Below are 20,378 nucleotides of genomic sequence, written 5' to 3' on the forward strand. Positions count from 1 at the left end.
CTTGGCCATCTACTAGTCATGCGGTCATAAGCAAATCACCTATTTCCTCTGAACCTTACTTTTTTATTATTTTTTCTTTTTCTTCTAGAAAATGAGGAGAGCTATATTAGATGATCTCTAAGATTATCTCCTGAATTGATGATTCTATGATTTCATAAAATGAGCAATAAATAGTGTTTCAATCTCATTGATTGCTCAACTGTAGCCTTTGCCTTATTGTGACTTTATTTGAAGACTGTTTCTTTTTGAAAAAATCATCACTTTTTATATTACATGTAAAAATTTAAATAGAAGAAAATAAGCCTAAATAAGGTATTAAAATACCAATATAAAAGTACAAAATAAATGGCTATCACAATTGCATAGCTTTGAATTTGAAATTGAAACAGTAAAATTCTATCCAAAGCTAGAACTGGAAGAAGAAAGTTAAGTACAGGTAGTTACTTGTTTAATGAACATTGATTACATGCGCTTTGAACCTTTAGATTGAATGAATACAATCTACTTATATTTTCAGGCCTGGGATATGGGAAGAACAGATTCTTTAAATGTTGCCTACAGAAGGTTTATCTGGCAGTTGAACTTTTCCATTTTATTTGCCTCTTATCTCTTTAGATGTGAAGAGACAGTGTTTTGAAATATGTGACATTCTAAAAGGGGGAAAGAGACACTCTACATTGAATGGTCAGATCTCAAGGAATATTTTGTACATATATTAGCTGAAAGATATAAGTTTGAACAATCTTAAAATGGAACTTTTGGCCACTGTCTCACTGGACTTGATATTAAAATACCAAATGATATTAAAATACCAAATGATAATGATAATACTAATATTTTCAAATAACACTGTGCATCTTTTTTTAGCTAGAAGGTATTTTCTTCCAAAGAAGTCAAGGAAACACACCTGTGTTATTAAAGTTTTTATTTTTGATAGCCCCAGAAAAGAAAAGAAAAAACTGTACATAGTATTCAATATTTAAATTCCTACTTAAGACAGACCCATGCCGCCATGCAATTGGCCACAGAAGTCAGTTTCTGTCACGGAATTTGCCCTGTGGAGATCACCGTGCAGCTCCACTCTCATGTGGCTGACAGAGAGGCGAGGGGGAGAATTACATTGCTTTGCTTTGGCTCTGGCTTAGGAAAATTGCTCAGGCAATTGCTCTTTGTAGCATGTAATGCTGTTAGTTCCTACTCCACTGCTAATAGCCTCCTACCCCCAAGCAGACCACAAAGAGGATGGAAGAAGGAAAAACTACTACATCTACTAACCATATTGATCCACGTATCAATAGAGGGGGGTAGTTTTCAGTCCTGCCTCTTCAAAGTGTGTGCATTCAAGGATGCCAGTGTGGACCCATTTACTCAACATCGAGCCAGGTATTACCCAGCATTGTGCCAACACTCTTCTTCTAATTCAAATAGATTGTAAATTTCAGGAAGAAATAAAGTGGGCATTTCAGCAAAGGTAGGAAAAGGAAGGGAGGCTCTGAATGCACATTTATGCATTTCATGTAATGTTAATTATGCTAAACATGGGAATATATATATTTTATGTTTTTAAGAATTCAAGCTAGCAAAATGAGGAGCTGACATTAAAATTTGATTAGCTTCTTGGTGGCATGTGTAGTATTCACTGTAATCTCTTCTTGTTTTTGGTGACATGGTTACTGCATCTGATTGAGGTCAGCATATCATGTCCACCCACAGTGTAGGTGGTGACACAGGTGGCCATGCAGGCTGAGAACATATACTTTTTTCTTTTTAATGGTTAAGAGGATTTTTTTCCCCACAAGCAAAGCTTATTTACTGTAAAGGTGATATACTTTGGAAGAGATTCAGGGAAATACCGTGGAATGGAATTACTTTTATATGTAATGATTAATTTTAAATACACATTAAAACATTACATTCAATAGAACAGAAAGAAAAAGCAATTTATTTACCAGTACTAAATTCACTTCTTAATGGGCATATTACTAACAGATCGAAAGAGAAAAATACGTTGCATCTAGCTAGGTAGTTTTTGCATAGGCAACAGGGTTAGAGGGATGTGAGTTTTTCCTTAAAGGAATAAAGACAGTAAATGGAGATTGCTTATTTTTACTGTTCACTGCATGTCTGACTGCTCATTTAATGGACTTGGGAATGAAATTCAGTTTTCTTGTCTACCAGACCAATTTGTTGTTGTTTTTTTCTCAGACTTGACCTTACAGAAATGGTAATCTCTCCAGATTTTGTGGCAATGGAACAAAGAAGAAGTGTAAAGACTTTTCTATTAAATCAGCTGATTAATCTCATAGTATAACAACAACAAAAAATTGAATTTGTCTTGATAATCTGAAACCAAGTCAGTGTCTGAACGGACCCTTAAAACTATTACCACAAAGAGAAGCTCCTTATTTACTTTATTTTACATGAAATAAAGCACTCTATTAATGTTCCATACAGGGAGACAGTCTAAATTTTTATTTCCCAAAATGTGTATGTTCAAGGTTGCCCATTGTAAGAGGGGTTATTGTGATCTGGGAGCTGCCTATATACTAAGCCAGACGCCCCGTTCCATGATTAAAATGTGCCAAACTATTCATCTCAAAGATTTGAGCACCTAACAAGTTAACTGGAGGACTCCTTTTTGTTTTATTGTTTTGGTGGATTCATTATCAGAAGCAGTTTTCTTTACCAAATACATAAATTTATCATAACTTCAGACCCCTGAAAGTGATTCAGAATAAATCAGCCATAACCATTAATGCCAACTGAGACCATTGGAAAGGGGCCCTGGAATAGTGTAATTAGTTGCCATTACGTGGCTGCAAGCCTGCAATTTTCCTACTGACTCTGACCCACTGCCTTGCTTAAGTAAGTATTTGCACGCAAACTCATGATAATTGATCCCCTTCTGTGTCAAGTGTCTTCATAACTTTAAAAATTAAAGATGCAGAGTGTCTCAAGTGGTTTGGGTAGGCAATTTTATTCCAATTTTATTATCACAATGGGTCCATAATATGCATGGAGTGTCCTTTCTGATTAGCCATGCCTCAGCAGTTATCCACTCTATTTCTGTATTTGCCTGTCTTTCTCTCCCGTTCCTCCTCTTCCAACCTAGGCTTCCCCTCATTTTCTGAGAAAATAGAAGATGCTGCTTGCAGAAATTAACTAGCTATTCAAATTAGTTGCCCAGAATGAGGATTGGCTAAGGCAAAAGCATGTTGTTCTAAGTAGCTAAGTAGGTTGTCTCTGTTACATGAGAAAATGATTTCTTTCTGTCATTTCAGGAATTGGGGCAAAAAAATGTCTAGGTAGCCAGGTACAAATGAAAACTTTGCTCTAAACATTAAAATGTATTTTCTAAGTGCTCTCAACACCAAATTGCAGAAAAGTGAGTGTTTTGTGTCGGTCTCAGTCTATCAATAGTGATGCTATTGGCTAGCAATGCCTGGAGCACTCATTTGGCCCGTACAGTTTGTGGTGAGCCCCACAGATGTTTCTCTGACCGGCGCCAGTGCTGTGGCTGGACTGGCTCTTGTGATTCTCCAAACTGCGAGACGCAGCTCAGCAGCCATCGGCAGAGAACTTTGATGAAACGAGGCTTATTACTCAAAAATCCTGCAGGGTACACCATGTGCTCATGGCCACACAGCAAGGCCTCAGGTAGAGACAGGGTGCTCATTCAAGGATCTAGAATTCTGCCTTTATTGGGATCAAAGGCGGGATTCCTAGGGTTTTTTTGGGTTTGCTGTTGGTGAATTTAAAACATAAGAGCAAGAATTAAAGCATGGGAAGGGAGAAGCAGGGTCACTCTGGCAGTCAGTTATCTAGGTCACCCAAAGCTTTCTAAAAGGGGAACTTCCTAAGTGGGACTGCCTGCCTCTTTTTCTCACTGCATAGTAGCTGACAATATGTTTATTTGAGATGGATGGCTTTGAAGTCAATGCCTGGGCATCAACAATTTAATGTCCTTACATTACAATCAAAACTAATTGTTAGGCATTTACACTACAGTGAGGCAAATAGAAAAAACGACAACCAAAAAACAAAAAAAAAAACTAGCTTATTTAGCAGAATGTGAGTGATAAAAATTATTCCTAGGGCAAATTGTAGCACACATGTGCAAAGCTACATAGAAGTTGAATATAATTGAAGGAGCAAGTTACTTGGTTACAAGATCATTTTGTTTTGTTGCCTTTAGGTTCTTTTTTCATATTTGTATTTTTGTTCTATTTTCTAGAAAAGTCAGTGGTCTTGTCTCCAATTGTATAATGGGATGTATGTTATTCATTTTATTGGTCACTTATAACATGAAACAATAAAAATTTAAATCTTCCTTTACTACAGGAACAGTTATACAAGCATTGATAATATCCAACTTCCGTAACAAATGCATCAGGGTGATGTATTTTTAGCTGTCCTAGGGCCATTATCTGAGCCTGAATTAGGACCATTGTGTGTCACAAGAAGCCTTTTACCCAACAGTAGTTAAGAAATCCTATCTAGCCTAGGTCAATAAATCAAACTCCAAAGTCTTTAAGAGAAAGAATCCAAATTTTGTCACAAAATGACTAAAAACATATGGGTGTTCATTTTATTTCATGGGAAAATGTGGTTCACCGATCTAAAAAAAAATAAGCTCTGTAAATGGAAATCATGAAAACTGCATTTGGGCAGTAACTTTAATCAAATTTCAATGTTTAGAATATCCTGGAGATGACCCACCCCTGCATATTTCTAAAATTGGGAGGGTTTTCTTTTATATAGCAAATTATTCCTATAAATGAAAAGGGTCTGTTCCTTTGTAGCACATGTAGAAATCAATGGAGGTGTGTGAAAATCAGACCCATACTTGAGATCACCAGGAGTCTGACATTTATAAAGATCTCTAGTTACAGAAGCCCAGGCCTTCCCTTTGATTTGTTGCAGTATGAACCATTGGTCCATTCATGAAACTCTCCTGCCACTGAAGCCCTTTAAAGAACTTGTCTTTTGTGGCTATCTGATTGACAATAAATTCTCAGAAAGAAAAAAAACCTGTTCAATAAATCTTCAGAAAGACTGTTCATGAGATTATAGATATTGTTTACTACCTCTAAACTTGTCTTTTCAGGTTCAATATAAATTGTTTCCTATAAGTTTACTCATTTTATTGTTATGCCTAGTCTCCCATCTCATTATTGAAACATGTGAAACCTAAGTATGAATTTAATTATTGGCAAATGCTGCCGTTGATTATTTCCTGGCTTTATGGACAAGAAGTCAACTTCACAATGAGTTGTTAGCACAGTGGTGGCTTGTTGTATGAACTGTGGCGATAAATGCTTGACTTTGGTGCCTAAGATTACTCATCTATAAAATACTTTTGTTGTGTTCAGAGAGATGGAGCAAAACAAATAGCAATGGAATAAAATGTTCATGTTGTCTTCAAAAATGAAGCTATTTCCCATTTTCACTGCTGATGAAGCAAGACATATTTAATGTTACAAAATTACAAATGTTTGTGGTAGAGGGGAGGGAAAAAACAAAACAAAACAACAAACAAAAAAACCCAGAAGTGTTTGTGGTATAGTATGGGAAAACAGGTTTTTGTTACCCTAAATTATCTATGGCAAGTTTCCTTATGTGATGCAATTGAATATATTTATATTTTATATTTAAAATTATCACTCATTTTTAAATGAATGAGAAGAATGAAAATTTTCTCTTTATTCAAACCAATGAGGAAAACAGAGAATGAAGTCATATTAAAAATGTGTTTTAACGTTAATTAAATGTGTTTTAATTTTCAATGTTAACTTTTTGTGTGTGGGGGGTGCTCAGAACAAATCTCAAAACAGTCCTAGTTCTGAAGCAAAAGCAAGCCATCATGCTTTCTCTAATTCCAGATGTTTTAAGTGACATGAAATGTACTGTACATTTTACTCTATCATCTATCTATCTATCTATCTATCTATCATCCATTAATCATGTATCAACATCACTTATACTTTGTCTCTCCTAAATAATCAAATTCTTACCAGCCTCAACTATGAGTTTTCTTAAGCTAAGTATATTGGGGCGCCTGGGTGGCGCAGTCGGTTAAGCGTCCGACTTCAGCCAGGTCACGATCTCGGGGTCCATAAGTTCGAGCCCCGTGTCAGGCTCTGGGCTGATGGCTCAGAGCCTGGAGCCTGTTTCCGATTCTGTGTCTCCCTCTTTCTCTGCCCCTTCCCCCGTTCATGCTCTGTCTCTCTCTGTCCCAAAAATAAATAAACGTTGAAAAAAAAAAAAAAAAAGCTAAGTATATTGTGAACACTGAATCTCTACTCAGACACTAAGTCGATATGGATTCTCTAGACGTCCTTGTTTGATACTACAGCAACTAACCCCATGTAACTATTTTTTTTATTTAAAAAAGATTTTTTTAATGTTTATTTATTTTTGAGAGAGACAGAGACAGAATGAGGGTGGGTTAGGGGCAGAGAGAGAGGGAGACACAGGATCCGAAGCAGGCTCCAGGCTCCAAGCTGTCAGCTCAGAGCCCGATGTGGGGCTTGAACTCGATGTGGGGCTTGAACTCACGAGTGGTGAGATCATGACCTGAGCTGAAGTCGGACGCTCAACCAACTGAGCCACCCAGGTGCCCCACCCCTTGTAACTATTAAGAACTTGGAATGTGTATTGTATGAATAAAGACCTGAATTTTTAATTTATTTTAATTGTAATTTAATTTTAATTTCAAAACTGATACTTGATGCACTTATTGAAATATTTTTTGTTTTTTTGGAAAACTTAGGTATATGAATGTCCTTTTTTTATTGTAGGTTTATTAAATCTAAATACATGCTAGTGGGGAGCCAGTGTGGCTCAGTCAGTTAAGTGTCCGACTTTGGCTCAGGTCATAATTTCACAGTTCGTGGATTTGAGTCCCTCATCCAGCTCAGAGCCTGGAGCCTGCTTCAGATTTTGTGTATCCCTCTCCCTCTGCCCCTCTGCGTCTTGCACTCTGTTTTAAAAAAATTAAACATTAAAAAAAAATTAACTACATGCTAAGTATTGCAGATGAATCTATAGAGTCTGTAATGAGATGTTTTGTGAGTATATAATACATTCCAGATTTCAAAGACTGGGTATTGTTAAAAGAAAATTTCAGATCTAGTTGACTTTTATTTAGTGATGCATGAATTGGGAAGCAGGCAGTCTAGAAAACAGAGAGGAGCTTCAGAGAGTTGTACAAACTGAGAGGGTTTTATAGAGCAAAGTGAGCAGAAACAAGAAAGTTACACTGGGCATGTGCTTATATAGAGCAAAGGGAATTTTGAAGCTGGTCAGGTGATTTGTGCTGAGCGAGCCAGTGCTGATCGGTAGACATAGGCCATCCTTTCATGAGAGAGCTGATCACAGACATTTAGTTTTAGTTTGCTGATGTGCAGCTTGGCATGAGTACCTCCATCTTAGACCTAGTCTGGACACTTCAACAGTGTGAAAAAAGAATGAAATATTTTGTTAAATATTAATTTCATATTGGTTAAATGTTGAAATGACAATATTTTAGAAAGATTGGGTTAAATAAAATTTTAAACTCATTTTTACATGTTTCTGTTAAGCTTTTTAATGTGGTGATTATAAAATTTGAACTTACATGTATGGCTTGCACAGATTTCTATTTGACAACACTGTTAGAAGAATACCCCGAGAGAAAGGGTAGCATAATGTGTTCTGTATATAAAAAATAAACTTGAAGTAAAAAGTTTGGTATGAAAAAGAAATTAGTCATAAACAATTAGGTAAATACTCATTTTATTTTTGGATAAGTAATGGTTTTATCAGAATTAAGAAAAATGAATAAATCATAAATAATGTATTGATCATTTTGACTATATAGAATAAATAGTCTGGATTTCTGTGTGTGTCTATTTTAAGAATCCATTGTGAATGAAATTAAAAAGTTCACTAGAGGAGTCAGTTTTTACCTTCTTTTTTTTAATGTTTATTTATTTTTGAGACAGAGAGAGAGCATGAACGGGGGAAGAGCAGAGAGAGAGAGAGAGAGAGAGAGAGGGAGACACAGAATCCGAAGCAGGCTCCAGGCTCTGAGCTGTCAGCACAGAGCCCGACGCGGGGCTCAAACTCAGGGACCATGAGATCGTGACCTGAGCCGAAGTCGGATGCTTAACCGACTGAGCCACCAAGGCACCTCAGTTTTTACCTTCCTTAGGGGGGAAAGCTTCCTGCTCATTCCCTAGAATTGGATGGCATTTGGATTATCCTTCTGGACCGTTATTTTTCTCCTAGAGGAATGACTCACCTTATGTTTATGATTGGAGGAAGAATATTTGAATATTGGAGGAAGAATGTTTGCTCATCTTATGACACGGTCTTTATCTTTCTCTACTTGGAGGAACATATTGTCTTTATTTCTGTTTTGTGGTAAGCTTTATTTAAGTATGCTTAGTACAGTTTCATCATGCAAATCTGCTTTTTCAATTGTAAATTTGTGAAATTTATATGGCTGAGAGCAGGGATGGGAATACATGGTTTTTCATTTGTCAGCCACCCATGGTAAGATGGATGAAGTAAACTGGTAATTTTCAATGGGTAGAAGTAGATATCCCTATTTTGACTTTTGGTTCAAGCTATACTTTTTTTTTTTTTTGATGGATCCGTTATTTAATTAGGTTCTTTATAAGAAATTTAGAACACCAATTTGTGAGGGTAAACTCCATTCGTGAGAGCAAACACAGAGCGGAGGTAGCCCTGAAGCTGAGGAACGGCTTTGATTTTTGGCAGAATTTGCGAGTCCACAGCTTTCTGATCAACCTTGTGCTGCTCTGTAATCTCGTATTTCTCTTTCTCCGTGTTGAAGATCTCACCTTCCTGGTGTCTGGGTTTACGCAGCTTTTTCTTCTTAAAGTAAGCATCAATGAGGTGTTTGGGGATTTTCACACTGCTGATAGCAATTTTGGTGGAGGTGGCAATGACAAATTTCTGGTGTGTTCTACACAGAGGAACTCGATTTTAAGGGACAGAGGTCCAGTCACAAGTAGCAAGCCACTGCTTAGTTGCTTCAGGAAAACCACTCCCTTGCCTCTGTGGCTCCCAGTGAGGATGACCAAAATGGTCCCAGGAGTGATGCTAGCTCACAGTTTCCTCACATGCTGACTGAAAGGTTTTTTTGCCGTGGCTCAAACAGCTTCCGAGGTTCATCTTCAAACACCTTCCTAAGCATTTTGCAAAGTTTAACCACTCGGGTACCACCATTATTGTCGCCACCAACTGGTTTTGTGACAATAGCAGGAACCTTCTCCTTCTTTTTCTTTTCAATCCTGGATTTGGCTGCTGAATACTTCCTCTTGTGCATGGCCTTTCTCGAATACATAGCCGATTGGGAATATCTGCCAATTCCTCTGACTAGGACAGGGTTTCGGCTGCAGTGGGGCTTCCCCTTCTTTGGTGTTTTAGCCTTGAGGTTACCATTCTTAACCTTGCCACCAGCATCAGCCTTCTTGGCTTCAGGTTTCTTCTCCTTAGCATCTGGCTTCTCAGCTTTTTTGCCTGCCATTTGATTCCCTCTCGGTTCGGATGGTGAAGGATTAGGGATCCTGATATCTAGTCTTGCAGAGAGGCCCCACCATAATTCCAAGCTATACTTTTTAGAAAATAAAATTTAAATTTTTAAAATTTATTTCTTATTGTAATATAATTAACATATGATTGTGTAAGTTTAAGATGTAGCATATTGATTTGATACACTTCTATATTACAATATGAATACCGTTGTAGTGTTAGCTAACACCTCCAACATGTTGAATAGTTACCACTTCCTTTTTGTGATGAGAACCTTCAAGATCTAGTCTCTTAAAAACTTTCAGGTATATATTTCTTAATCTAGTTCTCCTGGGGAATCCTTTGAGTAATAAAGCTGCTAGTGCATTAATCCCAATTTGCCTGTGTGACTTTAATTTACTTTGATTTAGCAAGCAGTAACTAATGATATAATGCACTGGAAAATAAACTCCTATACATGCTCTTGTCAGATATGTTTGACCTAAACTTAATGATGAGAAAACAGCTACATCTAGAAAGTGGGATGTTCTGTAAGTTGCCTGACCTGGACTATTCAAGTAGTTAATATCACAAATGACCAAGGAAGGAGCATTTGTCTCTACTGGATTGAGGGAACTAAAGAGACATAATAGTCGAATGCTATGAACCACTGGGTTTTGAAAAGATATCTAAGGAAAGGGAGACTATTTATTTGTATATGGATATTGGATAACACTATTGTTGACTTTTTTGGTGTGGCAATCATGTGGTTTCATAGGAAATAGTATTCCACTCTTTGGAAGATGCATGGTGAAGTATTTAGTGCTGAAACTTAAATGATATCTGCAACCTGTTTTGGAAGGTTTGCAAGTGTGTGTGTGTGTGTGTGTGTGTGTGTGTGTCTGTGTGTGTGTGTCTGTGTGTGTTCGTGTATGTAGATAGATCTAAATAAAACAGGTCTAGCAGAATGTTAACAGGTGGTACTGTATTTTCAAACTTTTTAAACATACTTTCAGTGGATATAACATTTTTCAAAATAAAAATTGATATATAAGATTTTTATGTGGATGTGGCATAGAGGGTAATAAATGCGATGAATTGATAATCCTAACCCCCTTCCCCACACAGGAGTGACAAATATTTGCAAATATATGACAAATGGTTAATAGAACTAATTTGTAAGAAAATTTTATGATCAATATGAAAAGATAGCCTCTTTAATAGAAAAATGGTTAGCATAAATAGGTTATCAACAGAGGAATAAAGACAAATGGCCAGTACCTTATGAAATATTTATCACTAATAATCAAAGTCAGGAACTTAAATATAATACCAAAGTAGAAATTTTGTCTCTCATTTAATAAAATATTTTAAGATTATAAATAATGAGATAGTCCAAGGCAACAGGTACTCTCAACTGCTGGTAAAAGTAAAATATATTGGGACACCTGGGTGGCTCAGTTGCTTAAGCATCCGACTCTTGGTTTTAGCTCAGGTCATGATTTCATAGTTTCGTGGGTTCAAGCCCCATGTCAGACTCAGTTCTGACAGCATGGAGCGTGTTTGGGATTCTCTCTTTCCTCCTCTCTCTGCCCATACCCCACTCATATTGTCTCTGTCCCTCTCAAAATAAACTTAAAAAAAAAGGTACAATATATTGAGAAAACTATTTGTAAATTTGAGTAACATAGCCTAAGAAAATCAGAAATATCCATAAAATATCTACAAAGATTTTTAAAAGCAGGATTTTTTAAATGTTTGTTTATTTTTGAGAGATGGAGAGACAGACTGTGAGCAGGGGAGGGGCAGAGAGAGAGGTAGACACAAAATCTGAAGCAGGCTCCAGACTCTGAGCTGTCAGCACAGAGCCCGACATGTGGCCTGAACTCACAAACCGTGAGATCATAACGTGAGCCAAAGTCAGACACTTAACCAATTGAGCTACCCAGATGCCCCTAAAAGCAGGATTTTTTAAAGGCAGAGTATTAAAGATTCTGTGTTTTATTTCCTCATTTTTATAATGGGAAATATTTAAAATGCCTACCTCTTGGTGAAGTTATAACTGTAAAATTAAGAGGATTAAACAAGATGATAAATGCATAGTAAATGGTACTTAGTACAGTATTCAAATAGAAATAACTAATACATACCCAATTAGGGGATTATGAAAATAAATTATGTAATTTCTATACAACTGGAAACAATGGATTTGTTAAGATTGTGTTCAAAGATTTTTAGTTGAGTTTTCAAAAGAAAAAGCATGTGTAGCCTCCAAAAAAGTATTTAGTATGATCTTAATTTTATTAAAAAGTATATAAATCCTTGAATTTATACCCATGTAAAAGCATAAAAGGCAGTATACATAACAAAATATTACTAACAGTAGTTATTTAATGCTGTTATTCATAGCATTATGAACAGTGGTGTTTTTTTTTTCTAAATTTTTCACAATCATTTCATTTACTGATGTAGACAAACCCAGCAACAGCCTTACAACATTCATCTGTGAAAATGGAATATGATTTCTATTTCCTAGTCTAGATTCAAAAGATAAAACTAATAAGAAAGATTAGCTCAAGATACCAACAAAGTAGGAGTTTAGCATCACGGGAGGTGTCTTCCTATTCTTTTGAGGTATTCTACAGAGTAAACAATTAGGATGGTGTTATATTTTCTTAGAAAAATAGTGGTGTGGTGGAATCAGATGGACTTGGGTAAAAACTGATTGTGATGTCCATCATTCATGGTATAGTTTGGGAAAATTTTAACGCCTCTGAATTTCCATTTTTCCATTTGTAAACCGAGAGCAATATTCCCCAAATAAGAGTAGTATGATCTTTAAAGGAAATAATTAAAGTGGGGAAGGAATGGAAAAGGTAGCAAGAAACCAACATGTATCCAATGTCAACTATTCCAGACTTTAAGCTATTCACTTGACATGCGTAATCTCACTTAATCTTCACAAACCAGTGAGGTGCTCTGGACATAGTTCCTTGCAAAATTCATCTGACTTCAAGAGACACACTAATGTATACAGCTTGCTTTACAAGCCCTAACTGCAGATCCTGGATGAATAATGTTTCTTTTATCTTATAGCCTGAAGTGAACCGCCTTGGCAGGTGTAACATTGGCAGGTGTACCTGGGAGTGTAACATTTTCCCATTAGACCTTAAGTTTCATTGAGATGCCTTAATGTGAATCTATGCCAAAATTCAGAAATACAGAAGCCAAGTTGAGCCTTGTTGCTCTTCAGAGGCTTGGATGAAATAGGGTAACAGAGGCTTGAGCCAGCCACAGAGGATTGGAACTCAGGCATTCAAGAAAATGCCACTTGCATTTACACTTTGTTTACAGGTTTTGCATCTTTCTAGTGAATCAGATTGTTCCCTATAGATTCACAGGCTTAAGTTCAGTGCATAGCTGAGATAAGAAAACCCAGTAGCATTCTGAAACCTCAGATAAATAGATCAAGATAGCTTTACAATTAAGACAGAGAGAGATCAGTAATACACTGTTATAGCTTCGAGGGTGGATGGAAATTATTATCCTTCTTTGCAGCTCCAGACTCTTACTATTCCATATCACTAAATCATAGACATTTATCACCCTTAACACATTTACTTCTCATAGGCAGCTTCTGGGTATAGAAGGAACGATGGTGAGCTTAAGACAACATAACTGTAAATCCTAACGCATTAATTTATTTCTTTTCAAGAGAAGTTCTTGGCAATTCAAATTGTTTGATTAAAAAGCTGTTATATTATCATTCAAAATAAAAGCAGATTTTTTTTGTTGGCTTAATTACCAAATTCGGTAAGATTTCTCCTTTTTAATTGCCCATGCTAATAGTCTTTAGTGTATGGGCTCATATGAAACAGTATGGCATGAAAATAATGTAGAGCACCACGAGTGTCTTTCTGAATTCTCCCTAGTTTACTACATTATTAAATATTACATAAATTATTCAATGTCCTTTATATCAAACAAATATTTTTTTTTCTTGCAAATTGGATCAAAACTGAGTGGTATTATTTAAGATTACTAGACACAGATTATACAATACCTTTTTTGTTTGTTTTTTAAACTAACAAAGACCTGCCCTTAATTTACATACTTCACTGATTGAAGCACAGGGAAAATGGGATGACAGAAAAATAGGGATGCAATTTAGTTTATTTACACAATAAATAGCTGCATTTGTTGGTATTTAATGTTTGTTTTCTTACTGTCTCTGTGCTCTGAGATAAAGATTTGAGCATGTACTTTATTCTTGGTTATCTGGCCCCAACAGAAGGTTGCCTGGGAGCTGGAAGGGTAGGCATTTAAAAACCCAAATATTTAATTACCTCTCCTGGCCTGTTCAGAATACAATCTGTTGTGCAGAGAAATAAGAGTGCTTTTGCTTGGGCTGGTGCTTGGTTGTGTCTGAGAATGAATGTTTGACATTCCCTCCATGGGATAGAGAAAAAGTCGAGAACTTATCAGCTTTGTATTGCCTCCCATTTGTAGCCATTGTAGCTTTATTATTTTAAAAAATGGGCAATTCCTGGGGTCCGTGGGTGGTTCAGTCAGTTAAGTGTCTGACTCTTGATTTTGGCTCAGGTCATGATCTCACGGTTGGTGAGATCAAGTCCCACATCAGTCTCTGTGCTGACACTGCAAAGCTTGCTTAGGATTCTCTCTCCCTCTCCCTCTCTGCCCACCCCCCTCCCCCCTTCATGATCTCTCTCTCTCTCTCTCTCTCTCTCTCTCTCAAAAATAAATAAAACTTTTTTTTAATGGAGAAATTCCCACATTGGACATACCAAGAACCAACTACAATAGGCAAGGGGGCACATTTTTCAGTTAGATCTGATTGTTCATTCCATTTTATATTGATCTCAAATTTGCTTCCATGTAACTGCTACACGTTGGTCCTGGTTCTTCCTGAAGCAACATACAAGAGCCCTTGTTATTTTCTATACCCTAGCTCTTGTCTACTAGACACTTTCTATGATCCACAAAGGTCCATGTTAGACCCTGTGACATTTTGACTTGTACTGAATAAAACAATCATGTATTTACCCATTTGCATTACAATAGAAGATAGGAAATTCTTTCTTAAAGGTTAAGGACTAGCTCTATTTGAGATCTGAAAGAAAATACGTGCAAAGTTTTCAAATTTACAATATTTTATCACAGCATCTTTGTGGTACCATAAAGAATTTGAGAATCAGTAAAAATATGATTATATATTTTTAAAATGTGAGAAATTGAGACTATAGTAGGTTTTGTAGATGCATTTGTGAGGAAATCTCTTGACCAAACTGAATAATAAAGCATATATTTTTTAGAGCATTAGAATTCTTATGAAATCAGAATTCATCGGTGATTCCTTTGGAATGTGTGAGAGGGTGCATGTCACTGGGATGATGAGAGGTGCTTTGATGAAAGCCAGTGGAATATTCCTAAGAATTTCATTTTAAAAGAAAGGAAAAAGACCATGGTGCAGTTAACATATTGCATGCCTGTTGGTGTCTTATTCTAAACCACTCTCCACACAAGAGTAATTTTAATAATTAGGATTGTCATTATGCTACTGCTGACAACTTCCAAATGTCTACAGGGAGCTAAAGGTCTGTGTGTGTGTGTGCGTGCATGTGTGTGTGTGTGTGTGTGTGTGTGTGTGTGTGTGCATGTACCCGTTTGTGTATCTTTATCCTGTAGTTTTTAGCAGCATTTAGTATGGCATAAAATCATATTTCACTAGTTACACCCAGCTATAGTCAACGAGGGGAAAGTGAGGGGAAAGGAAGGGAGAATTCTAAGATTAGTGTTATTTGAAATTAGGCATTTGGTTCATTATTATGGTTTCTTTGTGCTTTAAAATTTCTTCTCTTGAATATGAAGAAGACTTAATGACAAAGAGAACTTTTATAAATCTCTTTAGTAAAACAAACACCAACAAGAAGTTTTTTGCTTTAAGTGCTAAGTCTTTGATGTTCCTTTAAGAGCAGTTGAAAGCATGTTCTGAGGTCCAGAAGGCTCTATAGGCAGTATGCAGAATGAAGGCAAAGGAGAAAAATCATGCATTATCTCTTACACTCACACCTCACCAGAATCATTTGGGAAGATATTGAAAAATACTGATCATGCCCAGGACCCTCTCAGAAAATTTCTATTTTAGTCTGAGATGGGGCTTGGGCACTGGTATTCTTTAATATCTCCCTAGGTGATGCTAATGTGTAGCTAGGGAATGGAACAACTAGTCTATTTTAGAACATCATAAACATAAAAATTTTTGCCTGCAAAGTTCACACTTGAATTAGGCACTTTCATGAAGATACATCTCACTGTCTCTAACTAGTTGTGATGCTTTATTTATATCCAAGAAATATGGTTGTTGGTTAATAAATGACTAACTTAATACTGTACCCATTTATCTTATGTCTGGCTATCACTTATGAGTAAGACTGAATGGCTAATCTGCCTTTCCTATGCTACAACTCTGCCATACCTGCATCGAAGTGGGCATTTTTAATTGTCCTCACTCGCCCTTTAGCCTACATAAAGCATCATAATCTTTCTCCATGTTGCATTTAAGGCAGCCATGACTGATAAGTCAAAGTTATTATGTAGTATTATCTATATACCACTTCTGCACTAAAGTTAGAGCACCAGGCATTTCTTTGGAAAGATATTTGAAATGAGATTTATAAAAGTTAAGTGTTCACTGATTGCAGTATGTATAATAATAAGCTATATTTTTGTTATTTATTATGAACAAATGGGGATAAACAGTCATAAAATTCTACAGCCAAGGGTAGCTCAGTCGACTGAGCGTCAAACTTCCACTCAGGTCATGATCTCACAGATTGTGGGTTCGAGCCCTGCATTGGGCTCTGTGCTGACAGCTCAGAGCCTGGAGCCTGCTTCAGATTCTGTGTCTTCATCTCCTTCTCTGTCCCTCCCCTGCTTGTGCTCTTTCTCTCAAAAATAAATAAGTAAACATTAAAAAAATTCTACAGTAAAAAATGTTTAATCATGAGTAGATTCTTTCATGAGGGTGACATAAGGGAATTTAGAGGGAGAGTCAAGTGCATAATTCTGGAGAAACAAAATTGGATATTTAAGTTGCATTTGGTGCCCAACTAAGGGCTACGTATAGAAATGTATATACTTGGGTTATGACATGTTGATGACAGATAGGAAAGGGTGAGTTAACAAGAATACAAAATGACTTGGTAGGCGTCAGTGAAACAAATGTTTGGTCCAATCTGAAATGGTCTCTTGTTTATTTGTATAGGATCCATCTTATAATAATAGGAACTGGGGAAAGCACTAAAGTCATAAGCAAAACATCTGACACTAAGTTAAAATATTTTAAATAAAAATTGTTATTGGGGCGTCTGGGTGGCTCAGTCGGTTAAGTGTCCAACTTCAGCTCAGGTCTTGATCTCACGGGTTTGTGAGTTCGAGCCCCGTCTGGGGCTCTGTGCTGACAGCTCAGAGCCTGGAGCCTGCTTCAGATTCTGTGTCTCCCTCTCTCTCTGCCCCTTCCCCGCTTGTGCTCTGTCTCAAAAATAAATAAACACTAAAAAAAATTTTTTTAATTGTTATTAAAACTAAAATTTAAACATTAGGGAATATATTTAAAGAAAGTATATGTAGAGGACATTTGTGCAGGGTACATGTAGAACTTATTCATCATATCCTTTTTTACTCCTCTTATCTTGGAAGAGAGATGTTTTAGCTCCTTTTTAAATTTCTTTCTGAGGATTGGATCCACCTGGTTTGTATACTTTACTTCTCCATAACTTATATCCTTAATAAGTGAGAAAACCCCCTTTTTATGATTGTACTCAAAGTCATTGTGTCCATATCCTGGTTTCTTCTTTCAACCTTGAAGATACCATGTATGTAGGGAGCCTCACTGTAAGTTTGTCTAATATTATCAGCCCACAAGGCAGCACGGCCTCCATATATAGCAACAGCTGTCTTGCTACAATTAAAGCTTCTCTTGAATTAATGTGACTTTATTTTATATTTTCAGTACTTTAAAATTATTTTTATTTTACAGAAACACAGCACTTTTCCTCCTGTCGAGAAACAACTCCACCAGCATATATGACCCCCAAAAGCCATCTGGATTTGCCCCTATCAATGTTGTGAGCTTGCTTATAAGGACAACTTTTAATAGAAACTATCTTAGGGGCGCCTGGGTGGCTTGGTCGGTTAAGCGTCCGACTTCGGCTCAGGTCACGATCTTACGGTCCGTGAGTTCGAGCCCCGCGTCAGGCTCTGTGCTGACAGCTTAGAGCCTGGAGCCTGTTTCAGATTCTGTGTCTCCCTCTCTCTCTGCTCCTCCCCTGTTCATGCTCTGTCTCTCTCTGTCTCAAAAATAAACGTTAAAAAAAATTAAAAAAAAAAAAAAGAAACTATCTTAGAAACAAATTTACTCCAAGGATCTGTATATTTTTCTTAGAAAAAAATTTAATAATTATTTCAACAAAATTTAAAGCATAGACGTAATAGCATAGCAGTAGCAAGAATTCATGAGCTATTTAATTCCTTAATTAGAAAATTGGTCTGTCTTTTGCTGTATCTGACAATATGTGTGTCTCTTAGTATTTCTTAGAGTTTTTTGTTAATATTTCTCTGTATGTTTGAGTACGTGTCTTTGTATGTCTGTTTATTTTGTTTCTACATGGCTCTCCCTAGGTGAGCTTGTGAAATATTTATAAGGAACTTTATGTCATCTATGTGTATCTGCACATTTGACTACCTGGATAGTCTACAATGGGCAGAGCACTCGTTTTTCTCTTTATCCTCCTGTATGTTCATCTGTTTAACTTTTCCTTTATTTCACTTTCCTCATTTCATTCTTTTCCCCCTCCTTTTTTACTTATTGTGTGTCTTTATTTGTCTAATTGAATAGCTTTAAATTTTTGTTCTTAGACCTAAATGTGAGTGTTTTGGGTGGTTATATCTATCTACAAACAAACAAACAAGCAAACAAACAAACACAGAGCCAGTTCTCTGTTCCTCTCCTACAACACAATGTCAATTTAGTTAGTTGCCTTTTTCTTTTATGGCTTTAATGAGGTGTTTTTGTTGTTGTTGTTTTGTTTTTTACTGAGAGAGAAAAATAAAGATTTTTCCACATCCATGACCTAATAGCCATCCTACAAAAACAAAACAAAATAAAACAAATCAAACCAAAACCAAAACATGAATACAGCCCTGGAATGAAACATCTAAAAATAGTATTAGCTTAACAACTATATCAGTAAGAACAAAGTAAGTATCTTTCCGGAAAAAGCAATTGTTACTCTGATGTGGAAAAATTTTAGATTAATTTTTTTTTACATATCTAAGACACAACAAATATTTGGTCTACTGTTGCTCCTTTATTTTCTTCTTCTCCCATGGTTGTTGAATGAATGCAGGCAAGAAAGGCATCTTGGCAGGCTAGCAGCCCCTGGACGGTCTTATAAGACACACATTAGAAAAGTTAGCATTTCTGACCTATGTTCCTTTCAAATTCAAGATCTTCCCTAACTTATGATGGCATTATGTCCCAATAAACCCATTGTACGGTGAAAATATTGTAAGTTGAAAATGTATTTAATAAACCTAACCTATTGAACATCTTAGTCTAGCCTGCTTTGAAGGTGCTCAGAACAATTATATTAGCCTTCACTTGGGCAAAACCATTAACACAAAGCCTATTTTATAATAAAATGTTGAATATCTCATGTAACTTATTGAATACTGTCCAGAGAGTGAAAAACAGAATGGTTGTCTGGGTGCAGAGTGGTTTTAAGTGTATCAGTTGTTCTCCCTTGCGATGGAGTGGCTGACTGGGAGCTGTGGGGCACCCAGATCATGGTGGGGAGTATCTTACTGCGTGTCACCAGCCTGGGAAAACACCAAAATTCAAAATCTGAAGTATTTTCAGTATTCTATTGTATGCATATCATTTTTGCACCATTGCAAAGTCCAAAGTTATAAGTTGAACCATTTTAAGCCACGGACAATCTGTGCAAGCTTTGACAAACAACTTTTATTAGGCCTTTTTGTTTATAAGTAGCATTTATAATGACATAGCCATTTGAAAGTAAATTCGAAAACAGCAAAACAATAAAAAATAATATAACTCGAGTTTCATCTATCTTTGAACCACTTGGACAGAAATGTACATTTTTGGATTTAGTTATGAATAGTAGAACCAGATAATCAGTTTAGACAGTAAACTCCACGAGGGCAGGGGACCTTGTCTGTCTGGTTTACCGCTTACTATTTGTGTCTAGCACTTATTGCCTCATACTCAAGTAGATAAGTAGATATTTAGTAATTAGTAGTTGGACAAATTCAAACATTTAAAAAGCAATTTTCTGTTTAATCATCAAGATCTCAACCACAGAAGAGTCTTAGAAATTGGATAATTAACCTCAAGTCTAATCCTTGTGGTCTAAAATAATTGTGGGTAAGATCTTAGTTTTCTATTTTGGGGTCTTATATAGTTTATTACAAATGATATGGGATAAGAGGAGGCACATATAATTATGTTCTCACTTTTACTGACAGAATAGTCTGATTAATTTGAAAAAGTCTCAGATAATATGGAAAACAAAATGCTTTATCAAATTACAAGAAGCCCTGGTGAGTGGCGGTTCCTTGTCTCACCTCCTTTAGTTTCTCCTTTATAGAAATAAATTTTATTGCCTTTAAAAAACATTGATTAATTTCTTATATTTTCCTTTTAAGATCAAATTTTCCCTCTTGATTTCTTTTGTGCTAGAAATTAGGATGAGATTTCACCCTAACATTTTACTTTTCTGAAAAAATAGCCATTAAACAAGAAAATATTTATT

The 20,378-nt window shown here is 36.2% G+C and overlaps 1 protein-coding gene and 1 pseudogene across 7 annotated transcripts in view; one reads left to right on the plus strand and one right to left on the minus strand.

Annotated features, from left to right (window-relative positions):
* Nucleotides 1-20,378, plus strand: part of LOC122230492 (casein kinase 2 subunit alpha' interacting protein) — a 380,723-nt gene that overhangs the window by 61,390 nt on the left and 298,955 nt on the right. The window lies entirely within an intron of this gene.
* LOC102965967 lies at nt 8,646-9,538 on the minus strand (annotated as a pseudogene).

Source organism: Panthera tigris, chromosome C2 (assembly GCF_018350195.1).
Source record: "Panthera tigris isolate Pti1 chromosome C2, P.tigris_Pti1_mat1.1, whole genome shotgun sequence".
Taxonomy (NCBI): domain Eukaryota; kingdom Metazoa; phylum Chordata; class Mammalia; order Carnivora; family Felidae; genus Panthera; species Panthera tigris.